This window comes from Megalobrama amblycephala, linkage group LG1, assembly GCF_018812025.1.
Source record: "Megalobrama amblycephala isolate DHTTF-2021 linkage group LG1, ASM1881202v1, whole genome shotgun sequence".
In the NCBI taxonomy this organism is placed as follows: Eukaryota; Metazoa; Chordata; class Actinopteri; order Cypriniformes; family Xenocyprididae; genus Megalobrama; species Megalobrama amblycephala.
In genome coordinates this window covers 9,335,972-9,351,588 of record NC_063044.1, presented here as the reverse complement: position 1 = coordinate 9,351,588, position 15,617 = coordinate 9,335,972, and the positions used below count along the sequence as shown (strand labels likewise).

At 48.8% G+C, this 15,617-nt stretch overlaps 1 protein-coding gene across 1 annotated transcript in view; it reads right to left on the bottom strand.

The window, feature by feature from the left end:
* LOC125280859 (gastrula zinc finger protein XlCGF57.1-like) overlaps window positions 1-15,617 on the bottom strand; it is a 1,316,469-nt gene that overhangs the window by 557,224 nt on the left and 743,628 nt on the right. The window lies entirely within an intron of this gene.

Here is a 15,617-nt window from a genome sequence, read left to right as displayed (position 1 = left end):
GAAATATTGAAAATATTGAAAGATCAAAAAAAAACATACATTTACCTGCTCTTAGACCCTTCCCTCGAAGAAATCAGGACAGAAATGGTCAGAAGTGGACAAAAGAGACAGACAAAACACCGGGTGTAAATGGGTATATGTCTCACATATCTAATACTTGTGATCCAATCAACCAAAACACATCTTAACACCAGGTGTAAACAGGGCACTAGTGCTGGGGTTGCATCAGGAAATACTTCTGCCATTAGACCTCAAATAAGCCTTATTCAGACTGTCAGTCCAAGCCCAATTTTTCTGCATATCTAATTTGAATCCGTCAATGCTTAGCAAGTGTGAACGGCAAAAAAATGCCATGAAATGTCATTTTTTTGAAACCACGTTACAGCTCAGCTATGCTAATATGTAGTTTGAAATCCTAATCAAATTGCATTTCTGGAAATCAGTTTCAGTCTGACCTCTCTAATTAGATTTTGCGTGGTTTAGATTATTTCTCATGCTACATAAAATCTGAATGTGATGAAGTTCAGAGTGAAGAAGGAAGAGAAAGGGTCAGCTTACCGAGGCTTGTGCTTTTTATTATGTCTACAAATGATATACAAATAATAATATACAAATCTAACTAAACTTCTGATTAAATTGACGACAATCTCTCTTTCAGCATTATCACAGTCCACGACAGCAGTCACAGCACGAGTCCTTAGTCAGTCTCTCTGTCAGCTTCCTGCAAAAACAAGGTTGTGTTGTTGCTAAGTTCAGGTTGAGCAGAAAAGTGCTTTGAAACCGGCAGAGATGACAACACAGTATAAAGCCACTCATACCAGCCTGCGATGTTTCTGCCACTGCCTCAGAAGAAGTAGGCTAGTCCAGCGTGGCAGCTACAAATTGTCATGTTGTAAATCAGACAACATCTGTACTGCAATAATAGGGGAATTGGGGGAGGGGGGTTAAATCTGGAATCACAATAAGTGTATTGTTGTGATTGCCAAAACATTTGGTAACTAAACAGAATTTCATTAAGTTTAGTTACAACATGTTACAAGGTTTACATTATGGGTAGGCTACTTTTTTTTATTATTTATTTTTTACTGCTTGACACATGTCATGATTTCAATTCATAAGCTTGCGATTTGATTCCGATCCTAATTCAATATTGATTCAGTTGGATAAATATCAGGTACAGTAGCTACATGTTAATTTTTCTCAAGGAAAAGAAATTCTCAACTAAACCTGTACACATACATGGAGTCTTTTAGCTGATATTATTAAAAGATTATTAAGGATTATTAAAGTATAATTTAAGTCAAAATTTCCTGATAATTTACTCACCCCCATGTTATCCAAGATGTTCATGTCTTTCTTTCTTCAGTCGAAAAGAAATTTCATGAAAACATTCCAGGATTTTTCTCCTTATAGTGGACTTCAATGGCCTCCAAATAGTTGAAGGTCAATGGTTGAAGGCGTAAGACATACAGCACAAGCTTTTGAAGAATACGGAAATGCATTTATTTTCTGAAGCCCTTACAAAGGCGATCATTTGTTTACAAAGCATATACATTTACAATTTTTTCCAAAAATGGCAGATCGGTTTCTCTAGATAAGACTCCTTATTCCTCGTCTGGTATCGTTTAAAGCTCTTTGAAGCTGCACTGAAACTGACCTTTTGACCTTCAACCGTTTGGAGGCCAAGTGAAGTCCACTATAAGGAGAATAAATCCTGGAATGATTTTCCTCAAAAACCTTCAATTTCCTTTTCGACTGATGAAAGACATGAACATCTTGGATGACATGATGGGTGAGTTAAATTATCAGGAAAAGTTTATTTAAAAGTGAACTAATCCTTTAAAGGTTTCAACTAGCTACTAATGCTATTTAAGATATTATGGATGCACTTTTTTTATTAATTAACCTTGTGTTGTTTGTATGCTTTATTTTGTACAAGGTGGGGTTTTGTTGTACATGGAGCCATTGATGGGAAATCTCGCCTTATAACCTACCTGAGCTGCAACACAAATAACCGTGCCTCCACTGTGCTGACCCAGTTTGTGAAGGCAACATGTCTTTATGGCCTTCCTTCTCGAGTGCGATCTGACCATGGGGGAGAAAATTCACAAATTGCCCTCTTCATGAATCTTGTTCAAGGGGTGGAACGGAGGAGTCACATAACAGGAGAATCTGTTCACAATCAGCGCATAGAGCGTCTTTGGAGAGATGTTTTCCTGCATGTGCTCCAGTACTTCTACAACTTATTCTACACTCTAGAGGATTCTGAGGTCCTTGATCCAGATGATGATGTCCACAAGATGTCCCTGCAAATTGTCTTCCTGCCAGAGATACAAAAGAGACTGGATCTGTTTAGGAATGGATGGAATAACCACAAAATAAGAACAGGAGAACAATAAAACACCTGTTCAAATCTGGACTGCAGGAATGCTTGCCAACATGGAGACAAACTGCAGAACCATCAGCAATGTTTTTGGTGAAAATCCATACAGCACACAAACTCTAGAACAGCTTTTGGCACAACACGGCATAGACAACTTCCCTGTAACTGATGATGGCGAAGATCATTTTCCAGCTGTAGTTGTGGAGCAACCCAGAATCAATCTGAGCCATCAGCAGCAGCAAAGCATTATACAGGCAATTGAGACCATCTCAGATGCTACTGATAAGTATCAGACATGCTGCAGAGAAATTGCAAATGCATTACAAGATGGCTGAGACACATAATTTTGATAGTGATTTTTCTTGCCTTAGACTAATAAGCCCATACTCCTCATAAATGTCATACTTTGAACTTTTTGTAGAATATAAGCTGGCAGGCAACCATACATGCATTTGTTTGTAGTTTAAATATCACCTTCTACATTGCTTCAGAAGAATGTTCATGTATTCTGGATGCTTAAGGAATATTCCCCCTCCAAATTCTATTAAATGCCTTAAGGTAAATACCACACTGTTTGATTCATGCTCTGAAAAAGTGTTTTCAGCAGGATTAGTAGGCTCTAATGCAGTGTTTCTCAAACTTTTTTTCTGCCATTCCCCACTTTAGAGGTAGGGAAGGGTTCTGAGCCCCACCTATCCCCAATCGCCCCAATAAAATGGTAATAAACTAGGCTAAAATGTATTTTATTCACATCACATTTTTAAAATATTACTTCAAATAAAAGCATTAAAAACTTTCAAATAGAGAAAATAAAAGTGCAATCATATTATGACTTTGTATGAAAAGACTGTTCAATACGAGGCCGCAATAGTCTTGCGGCCCCGTGACGAACATCCGGTTTGAAATGTTACGGTTTGTTTCCGGTTATATATATTTTCAATGCACAGTTATCACATAGCTAACTAAACTCCTCTTAAAATGAGAGTCCTCAGGATGATTTTAAATTACAGACATATTCAGAGACAGGAGAAGAGATATTCTTATGATTACAGTGTACAGACCTTCCCAAACTCAATGGAACTAAGTTTATCACTACGCTGCACTGTGAGATGAGATGAATAAGATCAGAATGAACATCATCCCTGCACCCCAATGTCCATACTATCCATCCTAAATAGTATGTGAGATTAAAATAAGTGTGCCCCAAAGCATAGTAGCCTATGTTGAAAAGAGTATGCCAAAAGTCCCCGGATGGTCTATTCCGGTAGATTTTCGAAGTGTGGAAGTGGTTTTGTAGGCAAAACCCGGAAGTGAGTTTTAGGACTTAGGGTTCCATCGCCCTAAAGTCTATGGGTTTTTTGAATGAGTTTTTGCTAAATCGCCTGAAATAAGGTCTGTGGTTAACAAAGCCTCTAAATATTTTCACGTTTTGATCTATGACATAAAGCACACCAGTTTTTACCCGCTTGTGATTTTTTTAAACCTTTACTGTGTCTTCAAAACGTCGGTTGCTAACAAAGTGCTAAAAGGGACTACTTTAGACGTCATCATGACAAACCAACCCAGTCTCACGGCAGTTCGTGACATAGTCACGAAATTTAATCTATTGGTTCGTGTTCGTGGACACGAATTTCCCTCTTTTTTCGTGTCACTCAGCACGACTTTTGATCTAATGTATTTCAATAGGAGGCATCTTTCGTGTCTGCACCACGTTTTTCTTTCTGCCACTCAGAAGCATTGTTTTTTCTCATTTGTTATTCATTTTTAAACTTTAAGCACTACAACATTACAAGTTACTCAACATTTAACCAGGAGATTTGATGCTTGTTTTTATTGCTTTATATTCTGTAGGCTATAACCTTTGTGCTACGGTTTCTTTTCTGAGAAATGCCGTTTTTCCATCTATTTGGTGTGTCAAATCAGACAGTAAACTAAATATTACAGTACCCATGAGCCTTATCTACTTTTACTATGTTGAAGACGTCAGCTAAAACTACCTGATGACCCACCGCCAATTCCCTCTTAATGATATCCTCATCTTTCTTTCAACACATAAACACGAAATTGTGCTTGATAATTCAACAATACGATGTTCATGACCATCAGTTTTATTTGATTCTCCTTCTATTGTGAGAACGGGGGTTTAGTTGTGGTTATTAATTATATTAAAATAAAATAAAAAATAAATTAAATTAATTAGTGGACGCCCGCATCACCCGTGAGCCTCAGCATCCGTTGCTATGGAGATGGAGCCAATCCGCTTCGCGATTGGGTGATTTCTGCAGGCCGCGAATTCTCCGTCATTGCGCTCAAACCACTTTCCAGGTAAGCCACGAGACATGAATGTAATGATCAAATTTGTTTAAATGTTATAATTGATGCTTTTCTTTGCCATTAGACTCACATGGTTTACATGTTACATGTTAGAGCAACGAATTAAAGGCCGACCATTTGTTTCCATATTAACAGTAAAAAAAGACGCGCCTTTGTGCAGTCATACAGAAAATGGGAAAAACGTGAATTTTATTGATTTATTTTAAGAAAAAAATACCAATTTTCATAAAAATATATCTCTCACTATCGGGGTACACATTTTAAACCTTTTTTCAACATATCTAACCTTCACTATATAATTAACATTTTCTGTTCTCCCTGCAGATCCTGTCAAACTTCACCTTCACCCTATAGATACACCTGATTCCCAAAACCCAAAGACACTTTTAAGAGCCAACCTCTATCTATCTTCATCATTTTCTATCTCTATCTCTCACAACCTCTCTGTCCATCTATATTTCTATCCATCTCTTCAATCTATATTAAATACTGTTATCTATCTCAGTTTCTCTATTTCTCAATCTTTCCTCTCTTTCTGTCTTTGTCAGTCAGTCTGTCCTTTGTATGTCAGATTGACATAATGCCAGGGGGGTCTACAAAAAAGATTTGTCCCTTTTGTCAGGGCATTTTATTTTGCGCACAGAAGATCTGTTGCCACTGTAAAAAGGAGCAGCCTCTGAAGCAGCGCCTCAAGAAGAAGCTTCAGAGGTTTGATGACAAGCGAGAGGAATGGGTGGTTGGTCATAAGAAGAACCACAACAGTGCATCCATCAAGGATGAAGCCATTATCATGGTAGGTGCAATTTCAACATGATGTTAAACTGTCCAGATCATCTAGGACAGTGGTTTGGCCAGGGGACCCACATTTTCCCATGGTCATTGAGTCACGACAGTGTGTCTGTGTGTGTCTGTGTGTAAATTTTACAAATATGACTAATACTGATGAATAAATAGGCCTATAATGTAAGGCTATTAAATAGCAGTCCCAAACTAGTTTTTGTTAATACAATAAAGTTGGTAAGTTTGCATGAGCCACCAGAGTAATTTAAAAATATACAAAATAATATAAAAAAATAATGTTTCATTTTAGGGTTACAGAAACTACAGTAACCATGGTAAATACACAATACTAACATGAACCGTTAATGAAACATGGAAACTGCTGCTGATAAATAGAATGAACATCACGTGCATGCAAATCCTTCCCAGCTAACACACAACGTACCAGTTACAGGATTTATTAGTGCTTTACTTTTATCTCATGACTTATTAATTGACAACGTAAAATTGCATACTCATAGTTTCTCTTGCACTTTATATATGAAGTGATATAAAGCACACACTGCCGCATTTTTCAATGCAATTCTGAGTTCATAACAAATACAGGCATGCATTATGACAGAATCACAGGTGCAATATAATAATCAAACTTTCTTATCAAGTGAACGAGAAATAACAAGTGGACTGCACTTCATACTACTACATTCATTAAAGCATTTTACAGTGTACACACGTGACGTCAAGTGTAAATGTATGTGCAGCATTCACCCATTTGGTCATATAATCACAAAGGTTCTGCCTTTATTTATTTTTTTTTTTATAAATCTATAGATTGTCACTGTCCAATTGCACAGTGGTTACACAATCCTATCAATGTAGGTGCAAAACCCGAGCTACTAATGTTGCAAAAAGTTCTGTTGTACCCTCATGGTGTCAGATTCATCTTTTTGCTGTTTTTCTAAATAGAAGAGTTGGTTTTTGCTTCTGCTGTATGAGCCTTTCCTGTTTGCACATACTTGGTATACAAAAGCTAAACTCACCATGAAGTTAAATATCCTAAATGGCATTAACCTGGATGCTGTCATTAATAATGTTATATTTTCTCAATAATTAATATTCTTAGTTATTTTTGCTGTTGTTTTTCTATTACTTTAAACAGCAAATTCACAATGTTGTCATTTCATTGCAGCTTGAGAAACTCCATGCCATTGGATACAGGCCAGTTCTGCTTCTTGGAAAGGAGAACAAAAAAAAAGAAAACAAGTGTGAAATATTAACCCCTCGCTGCACACTCTCCACCTATGCCCAGGACTACCTTCAGAAGATAGGCTCACTTTATGAATACCTTTGTGAAGGTGAGATGCATGCACTGTATTTTCACAACTTGTTTTTTAGTACACAAAAGATTTTGTCAGTGTTTAAATCATAAAGGGATGGCTCAACCCTAAAACTTAAATTCAGTCAATTTTACTCCTAACTTCCTTGACAATAGAAACTTGGGAGAGGTTTCCATTTTTATATAACCAACACAGAGTTTGTTAGCACAACACTGGATCTTTTAAAACAATTGAAGTATTTCAATATTTATCTAATCTTGGACACAGTCAAACAGCACTCAAACCATTTTGTAAGACAACTGACTTCAAAACGTTTCTACCGGTCCACTGCCACTGTTTTTATCTGCATAGTATTGTGAGGTATTGAAAAGTATTGAAAGCAAGTGCACAAGATTTGGGGATGAGGAGAGAACTACTATGATTATGTGATTGATTGTGTAGATTATTAAGACATGGATAATTCTGCATGGAGGTCTTCTGAGGACATGTAATGTAACTGTTTTTGATTGATCTGGAAAGAAGTGGACACTAACCTTGTGTATTTCTATGATTGTAAGTGTTTAAGATTGTTTAATTTTACATTTGTTACTTTAATGTGCATTTATGTTAGAAAGATATTGGGTTTAAACATACTGCCAACTATGGAATTATTATGTTTGGTATGTTTTTTGTAGGAGCCATATTTCCTTTCTGTTTTCAGCCCACATACAACAATATTTTTAATGTTTAGGCACGCTGACCAAAGCAATTTTTGTAGGGACATATACTAATTAGATCCATGAAATCTGCTAAGGTCTGTTTTAGTCACTGAGTCAATGAATCAAATTGTAATAAATCTCAGTATAATGACTACTGACTGTAGAGCTCACGATGCTGATGGACCATTAACGGAAATAGCACAAAGAAAAAGAAAACCATCAAATGTTGGCTGGATACACCATACACTTACACTACTACTAACTTGGAGGCATAAAGCCCAAAGTTTTTTAGCGCACGACACAGTCCAGTCTGAACTAAATACAGACTCAGTCTGCAAACAAACATTACACTTGGTGTCATTTTTTGAATACATATTATGTTATTTTCCTGACTAAAAGATGTATTTGTTTTAGTCACAGAAAATCAATTAAATATAGATTTGCAGATATCTAATACACCCAGTAGACTATCAATAGTTTCCCTGGAATCTAAAGTGCCTTCTGAAGAAAAAATTGGACTTTATGATTCAAACAGATTAACACTTAAAATATGTACAGTTCAAGTTCATGGTTAACCTCTATTTTATAAATGTGAGCAAAACACAACACTTGTTTAACTTGCACAGGTTGGACCCAGGATTCCAATGATGATCAGCTGATTACGCTGCATCTCACACCCTGTGACCCATTGGAGAACACAAGCAACCGGGAGGTGGTGAGGACCACGCGGGTGGAGCAGACGAGCACTACAGAGGGGGAGATGGAGCAGACGAGCACGACTGAGGGGGAGATGGAGCAGACGAGCACTACGGAGGGGGAGATGGAGCAGACGAGCACTACAGAGGGGGAGATGGAGCAGACGAGCACGACTGAGGGGGAGATGGAGCAGACGAGCACTACAGAGGGGAGATGGAGCAGACGAGCACTACAGAGGGGGAGATGGAGCAGACGAGCACGACGGAGGGGAGATGGAGCAGACGAGCACGACTGAGAGGCAGATGGAGCAGACGAGCACGACGGAGGGGGAGATGGAGCAGACGAGCACGACGGAGGGGGAGATGGAGCAGACGAGCACGACTGAGAGGCAGATGGAGCAGACGAGCACGACGGAGGGGCAGATGGAGCAGACGAGCACGACGGAGGGGAGATGGAGCAGACGAGCACTACAGAGGGGGAGATGGAGCAGACGAGCACGACGGAGGGGGAGATGGAGCAGACGAGCACGACGGAGGGGGAGATGGAGCAGACGAGCACGACTGAGAGGCAGATGGAGCAGACGAGCACGACGGAGGGGCAGATGGAGCAGACGAGCACGACTGAGAGGCAGATGGAGCAGACGAGCACGACGGAGGGGCAGATGGAGCAGACGAGCACGACGGAGGGGGAGATGGAGCAGACGAGCACGACTGAGAGGCAGATGGAGCAGACGAGCACGACGGAGGGGCAGATGGAGCAGACGAGCACGATGGAGGGGGAGATGGAGCAGACGAGCACGACGGAGGGGCAGATGGAGCAGACGAGCACGACGGAGGGGCAGATGGAGCAGACGAGCACGACTGAGGGGCAGATGGAGCAGACGAGCACGACGGAGGGGCAGATGGAGCAGACAAGCACGACTGAGAGGCAGATGGAGCAGACGAGCACGACGGAGGGGGAGATGGAGCAGACGAGCACTACAGAGGGGGAGATGGAGCAGACGAGCACGACGGAGGGGGAGATGGAGCAGACGAGCACGACGGAGGGGGAGATGGAGCAGACGAGCACGACTGAGAGGCAGATGGAGCAGACGAGCACGACGGAGGGGCAGATGGAGCAGACGAGCACGACTGAGAGGCAGATGGAGCAGACGAGCACGACGGAGGGGCAGATGGAGCAGACGAGCACGACGGAGGGGGAGATGGAGCAGACGAGCACGACTGAGAGGCAGATGGAGCAGACGAGCACGACGGAGGGGCAGATGGAGCAGACGAGCACGATGGAGGGGGAGATGGAGCAGACGAGCACGACGGAGGGGCAGATGGAGCAGACGAGCACGACGGAGGGGCAGATGGAGCAGACGAGCACGACTGAGGGGCAGATGGAGCAGACGAGCACGACGGAGGGGCAGATGGAGCAGACAAGCACGACTGAGAGGCAGATGGAGCAGACGAGCACGACGGAGGGGCAGATGGAGCAGACGAGCACGATGGAGGGGGAGATGGAGCAGACGAGCACGACTGAGAGGCAGATGGAGCAGACGAGCACGACGGAGGGGCAGATGGAGCAGACGAGCACGATGGAGGGGGAGATGGAGCAGACGAGCACGACTGAGAGGCAGATGGAGCAGACGAGCACGACGGAGGGGCAGATGGAGCAGACGAGCACGACGGAGGGGGAGATGGAGCAGACGAGCACTACGGAGGGGCAGATGGAGCAGACGAGCACGACGGAGGGGCAGATGGAGCAGACGAGCACGACGGAGGGGGAGATGGAGCAGACGAGCACGACTGAGAGGCAGATGGAGCAGACGAGCACGACGGAGGGGCAGATGGAGCAGACGAGCACGACGGAGGGGCAGATGGAGCAGACAAGCACGACTGAGGGGCAGATGGAGCAGACGAGCACGACTGAGGGGCAGATGGAGCAGACGAGCACGACTGAGGGGCAGATGGAGCAGACGAGCACGACGGAGGGGCAGACGAGCACGACGGAGGGGCAGATGGAGCAGACGAGCACGACGGAGGGGCAGATGGAGCAGACGAGCACGACTGAGGGGCAGATGGAGCAGACGAGCACGACTGAGGGGCAGATGGAGCAGACGAGCACGACGGAGGGGCAGATGGAGCAGACAAGCACTACGGAGGGCAGATGGAGCAGACGAGCACGACAGAGGGGGAGATGGAGCAGACAAGCACTACGGAGGGGCAGACGAGCACGACTGAGGGGCAGATGGAGCAGACGAGCACGACGGAGGGGCAGATGGAGCAGACGAGCACGACTGAGGGGCAGATGGAGCAGACGAGCACTACGGAGGGGCAGATGGAGCAGACGAGCACTACGGAGGGCAGATGGAGCAGACGAGCACTACGGAGAGGCGGATGGATCAGACGAGCACTACGGAGGGGCAGATGGAGCAGACGAGCATGACTGAGGGGCAGATGGAGCAGACGAGCACGACGGAGGGGGAGATGGAGCAGACGAGCACGACTGAGAGGCAGATGGAGCAGACGAGCACGACGGAGGGGCAGATGGAGCAGACGAGCACGACGGAGGGGGAGATGGAGCAGACGAGCACGACTGAGAGGCAGATGGAGCAGACGAGCACGACGGAGGGGCAGATGGAGCAGACGAGCACGATGGAGGGGGAGATGGAGCAGACGAGCACGACTGAGAGGCAGATGGAGCAGACGAGCACGACGGAGGGGCAGATGGAGCAGACGAGCACGACGGAGGGGGAGATGGAGCAGACGAGCACTACGGAGGGGCAGATGGAGCAGACGAGCACGACGGAGGGGCAGATGGAGCAGACGAGCACGACGGAGGGGGAGATGGAGCAGACGAGCACGACTGAGAGGCAGATGGAGCAGACGAGCACGACGGAGGGGCAGATGGAGCAGACGAGCACGACGGAGGGGCAGATGGAGCAGACGAGCACGACTGAGGGGCAGATGGAGCAGACGAGCACGACTGAGGGGCAGATGGAGCAGACGAGCACGACGGAGGGGCAGATGGAGCAGACAAGCACTACGGAGGGGCAGATGGAGCAGACGAGCACGACAGAGGGGGAGATGGAGCAGACAAGCACTACGGAGGGGCAGACGAGCACGACTGAGGGGCAGATGGAGCAGACGAGCACGACGGAGGGGCAGATGGAGCAGACGAGCACGACTGAGGGGCAGATGGAGCAGACGAGCACTACGGAGGGGCAGATGGAGCAGACGAGCACTACGGAGGGGCAGATGGAGCAGACGAGCACGACTGAGAGGCAGATGGAGCAGACGAGCACGACGGAGGGGCAGATGGAGCAGACGAGCACGACGGAGGGGCAGATGGAGCAGACGAGCACGACTGAGGGGCAGATGGAGCAGACGAGCACGACTGAGAGGCAGATGGAGCAGACGAGCACGACGGAGGGGCAGATGGAGCAGACGAGCACGACGGAGGGGGAGATGGAGCAGACGAGCACGACTGAGAGGCAGATGGAGCAGACGAGCACGACGGAGGGGCAGATGGAGCAGACGAGCACGATGGAGGGGGAGATGGAGCAGACGAGCACGACGGAGGGGCAGATGGAGCAGACGAGCACGACGGAGGGGCAGATGGAGCAGACGAGCACGACTGAGGGGCAGATGGAGCAGACGAGCACGACGGAGGGGCAGATGGAGCAGACAAGCACGACTGAGAGGCAGATGGAGCAGACGAGCACGACGGAGGGGCAGATGGAGCAGACGAGCACGATGGAGGGGGAGATGGAGCAGACGAGCACGACTGAGAGGCAGATGGAGCAGACGAGCACGACGGAGGGGCAGATGGAGCAGACGAGCACGATGGAGGGGGAGATGGAGCAGACGAGCACGACTGAGAGGCAGATGGAGCAGACGAGCACGACGGAGGGGCAGATGGAGCAGACGAGCACGACGGAGGGGGAGATGGAGCAGACGAGCACTACGGAGGGGCAGATGGAGCAGACGAGCACGACGGAGGGGCAGATGGAGCAGACGAGCACGACGGAGGGGGAGATGGAGCAGACGAGCACGACTGAGAGGCAGATGGAGCAGACGAGCACGACGGAGGGGCAGATGGAGCAGACGAGCACGACGGAGGGGCAGATGGAGCAGACAAGCACGACTGAGGGGCAGATGGAGCAGACGAGCACGACTGAGGGGCAGATGGAGCAGACGAGCACGACTGAGGGGCAGATGGAGCAGACGAGCACGACGGAGGGGCAGACGAGCACGACGGAGGGGCAGATGGAGCAGACGAGCACGACGGAGGGGCAGATGGAGCAGACGAGCACGACTGAGGGGCAGATGGAGCAGACGAGCACGACTGAGGGGCAGATGGAGCAGACGAGCACGACGGAGGGGCAGATGGAGCAGACAAGCACTACGGAGGGGCAGATGGAGCAGACGAGCACGACAGAGGGGGAGATGGAGCAGACAAGCACTACGGAGGGGCAGACGAGCACGACTGAGGGGCAGATGGAGCAGACGAGCACGACGGAGGGGCAGATGGAGCAGACGAGCACGACTGAGGGGCAGATGGAGCAGACGAGCACTACGGAGGGGCAGATGGAGCAGACGAGCACTACGGAGGGGCAGATGGAGCAGACGAGCACTACGGAGAGGCGGATGGATCAGACGAGCACTACGGAGGGGCAGATGGAGCAGACGAGCATGACTGAGGGGCAGATGGAGCAGACGAGCACGACGGAGGGGGAGATGGAGCAGACGAGCACGACTGAGAGGCAGATGGAGCAGACGAGCACGACGGAGGGGCAGATGGAGCAGACGAGCACGACGGAGGGGGAGATGGAGCAGACGAGCACGACTGAGAGGCAGATGGAGCAGACGAGCACGACGGAGGGGCAGATGGAGCAGACGAGCACGATGGAGGGGGAGATGGAGCAGACGAGCACGACTGAGAGGCAGATGGAGCAGACGAGCACGACGGAGGGGCAGATGGAGCAGACGAGCACGACGGAGGGGGAGATGGAGCAGACGAGCACTACGGAGGGGCAGATGGAGCAGACGAGCACGACGGAGGGGCAGATGGAGCAGACGAGCACGACGGAGGGGGAGATGGAGCAGACGAGCACGACTGAGAGGCAGATGGAGCAGACGAGCACGACGGAGGGGCAGATGGAGCAGACGAGCACGACGGAGGGGCAGATGGAGCAGACGAGCACGACTGAGGGGCAGATGGAGCAGACGAGCACGACTGAGGGGCAGATGGAGCAGACGAGCACGACGGAGGGGCAGATGGAGCAGACAAGCACTACGGAGGGGCAGATGGAGCAGACGAGCACGACAGAGGGGGAGATGGAGCAGACAAGCACTACGGAGGGGCAGACGAGCACGACTGAGGGGCAGATGGAGCAGACGAGCACGACGGAGGGGCAGATGGAGCAGACGAGCACGACTGAGGGGCAGATGGAGCAGACGAGCACTACGGAGGGGCAGATGGAGCAGACGAGCACTACGGAGGGGCAGATGGAGCAGACGAGCACGACTGAGAGGCAGATGGAGCAGACGAGCACGACGGAGGGGCAGATGGAGCAGACGAGCACGACGGAGGGGCAGATGGAGCAGACGAGCACGACTGAGGGGCAGATGGAGCAGACGAGCACGACGGAGGGGCAGACGAGCACGACGGAGGGGCAGATGGAGCAGACGAGCACGACGGAGGGGCAGATGGAGCAGACGAGCACGACTGAGGGGCAGATGGAGCAGACGAGCACGACTGAGGGGCAGATGGAGCAGACGAGCACGACGGAGGGGCAGATGGAGCAGACAAGCACTACGGAGGGGCAGATGGAGCAGACGAGCACGACAGAGGGGGAGATGGAGCAGACAAGCACTACGGAGGGGCAGACGAGCACGACTGAGGGGCAGATGGAGCAGACGAGCACGACGGAGGGGCAGATGGAGCAGACGAGCACGACTGAGGGGCAGATGGAGCAGACGAGCACTACGGAGGGGCAGATGGAGCAGACGAGCACTACGGAGGGGCAGATGGAGCAGACGAGCACTACGGAGAGGCGGATGGATCAGACGAGCACTACGGAGGGGCAGATGGAGCAGACGAGCATGACTGAGGGGCAGATGGAGCAGACGAGCACGACGGAGGGGCAGATGGAGCAGACGAGCACGACTGAGGGGCAGATGGAGCAGACGAGCACGACGGAGGGGCAGATGGAGCAGACGAGCACGACGGAGGGGCAGATGGAGCAGACAAGCACTACGGAGGGCAGATGGAGCAGACGAGCACGACAGAGGGGGAGATGGAGCAGACGAGCACGACGGAGGGGCAGATGGAGCAGACGAGCACGACTGAGGGGCAGATGGAGCAGACGAGCACGACGGAGGGGCAGATGGAGCAGACGAGCACGACTGAGGGGCAGATGGAGCAGACAAGCACTACGGAGGGGCAGACGAGCACGACTGAGGGGCAGATGGAGCAGACGAGCACGACGGAGGGGCAGATGGAGCAGACGAGCACGACTGAGGGGCAGATGGAGCAGACGAGCACTACGGAGGGGCAGATGGAGCAGACGAGCACTACGGAGGGCAGATGGAGCAGACGAGCACTACGGAGAGGCGGATGGATCAGACGAGCACTACGGAGGGGCAGATGGAGCAGACGAGCATGACTGAGGGGCAGATGGAGCAGACGAGCACGACGGAGGGGCAGATGGAGCAGACGAGCACGACGGAGGGGCAGATGGAGCAGACGAGCACGACGGAGGGGCAGATGGAGCAGACGAGCACGACGGAGGGGCAGATGGAGCAGACAAGCACTACGGAGGGGCAGACGAGCACGACTGAGGGGCAGATGGAGCAGACGAGCACGACTGAGGGGCAGATGGAGCAGACGAGCACGACGGAGGGGCAGATGGAGCAGACGAGCACGACGGAGGGCAGATGGAGCAGACGAGCACTACGGAGAGGCGGATGGATCAGACGAGCACTACGGAGGGCCAAGGTAATTAGGACAGATTTAAAAAGTTACAGTTTATACTTGTAAAGTCTTGAAGTGTTTGACCCATGGGTTACTTTAACGTTACTTGACTTCCAGTGTTTTTTTGTTTTGTTTTTCCCCATAGAGCTTTATGCAGGTTAGGGCTGCATGATATATATTTTCAGCATCAGCACTTCAGTGTATGCATGTGAAATAGTCACATTGCTGGACGCATGATGTCAAATAGGGAAATTAACTCAAACACATCACGCTAAAACGTTTTTGCTGCTTGATACTAAAGTAAAACTTTCAAGGTTCTCATTTCCATGAATAATCTACAAGAAAAGTCCATCTGATATTATATTATTAGATAGATGATAGATCTATCTGTACTAGGGCTGTTGGAACAAATTTCTTGAGTCATAC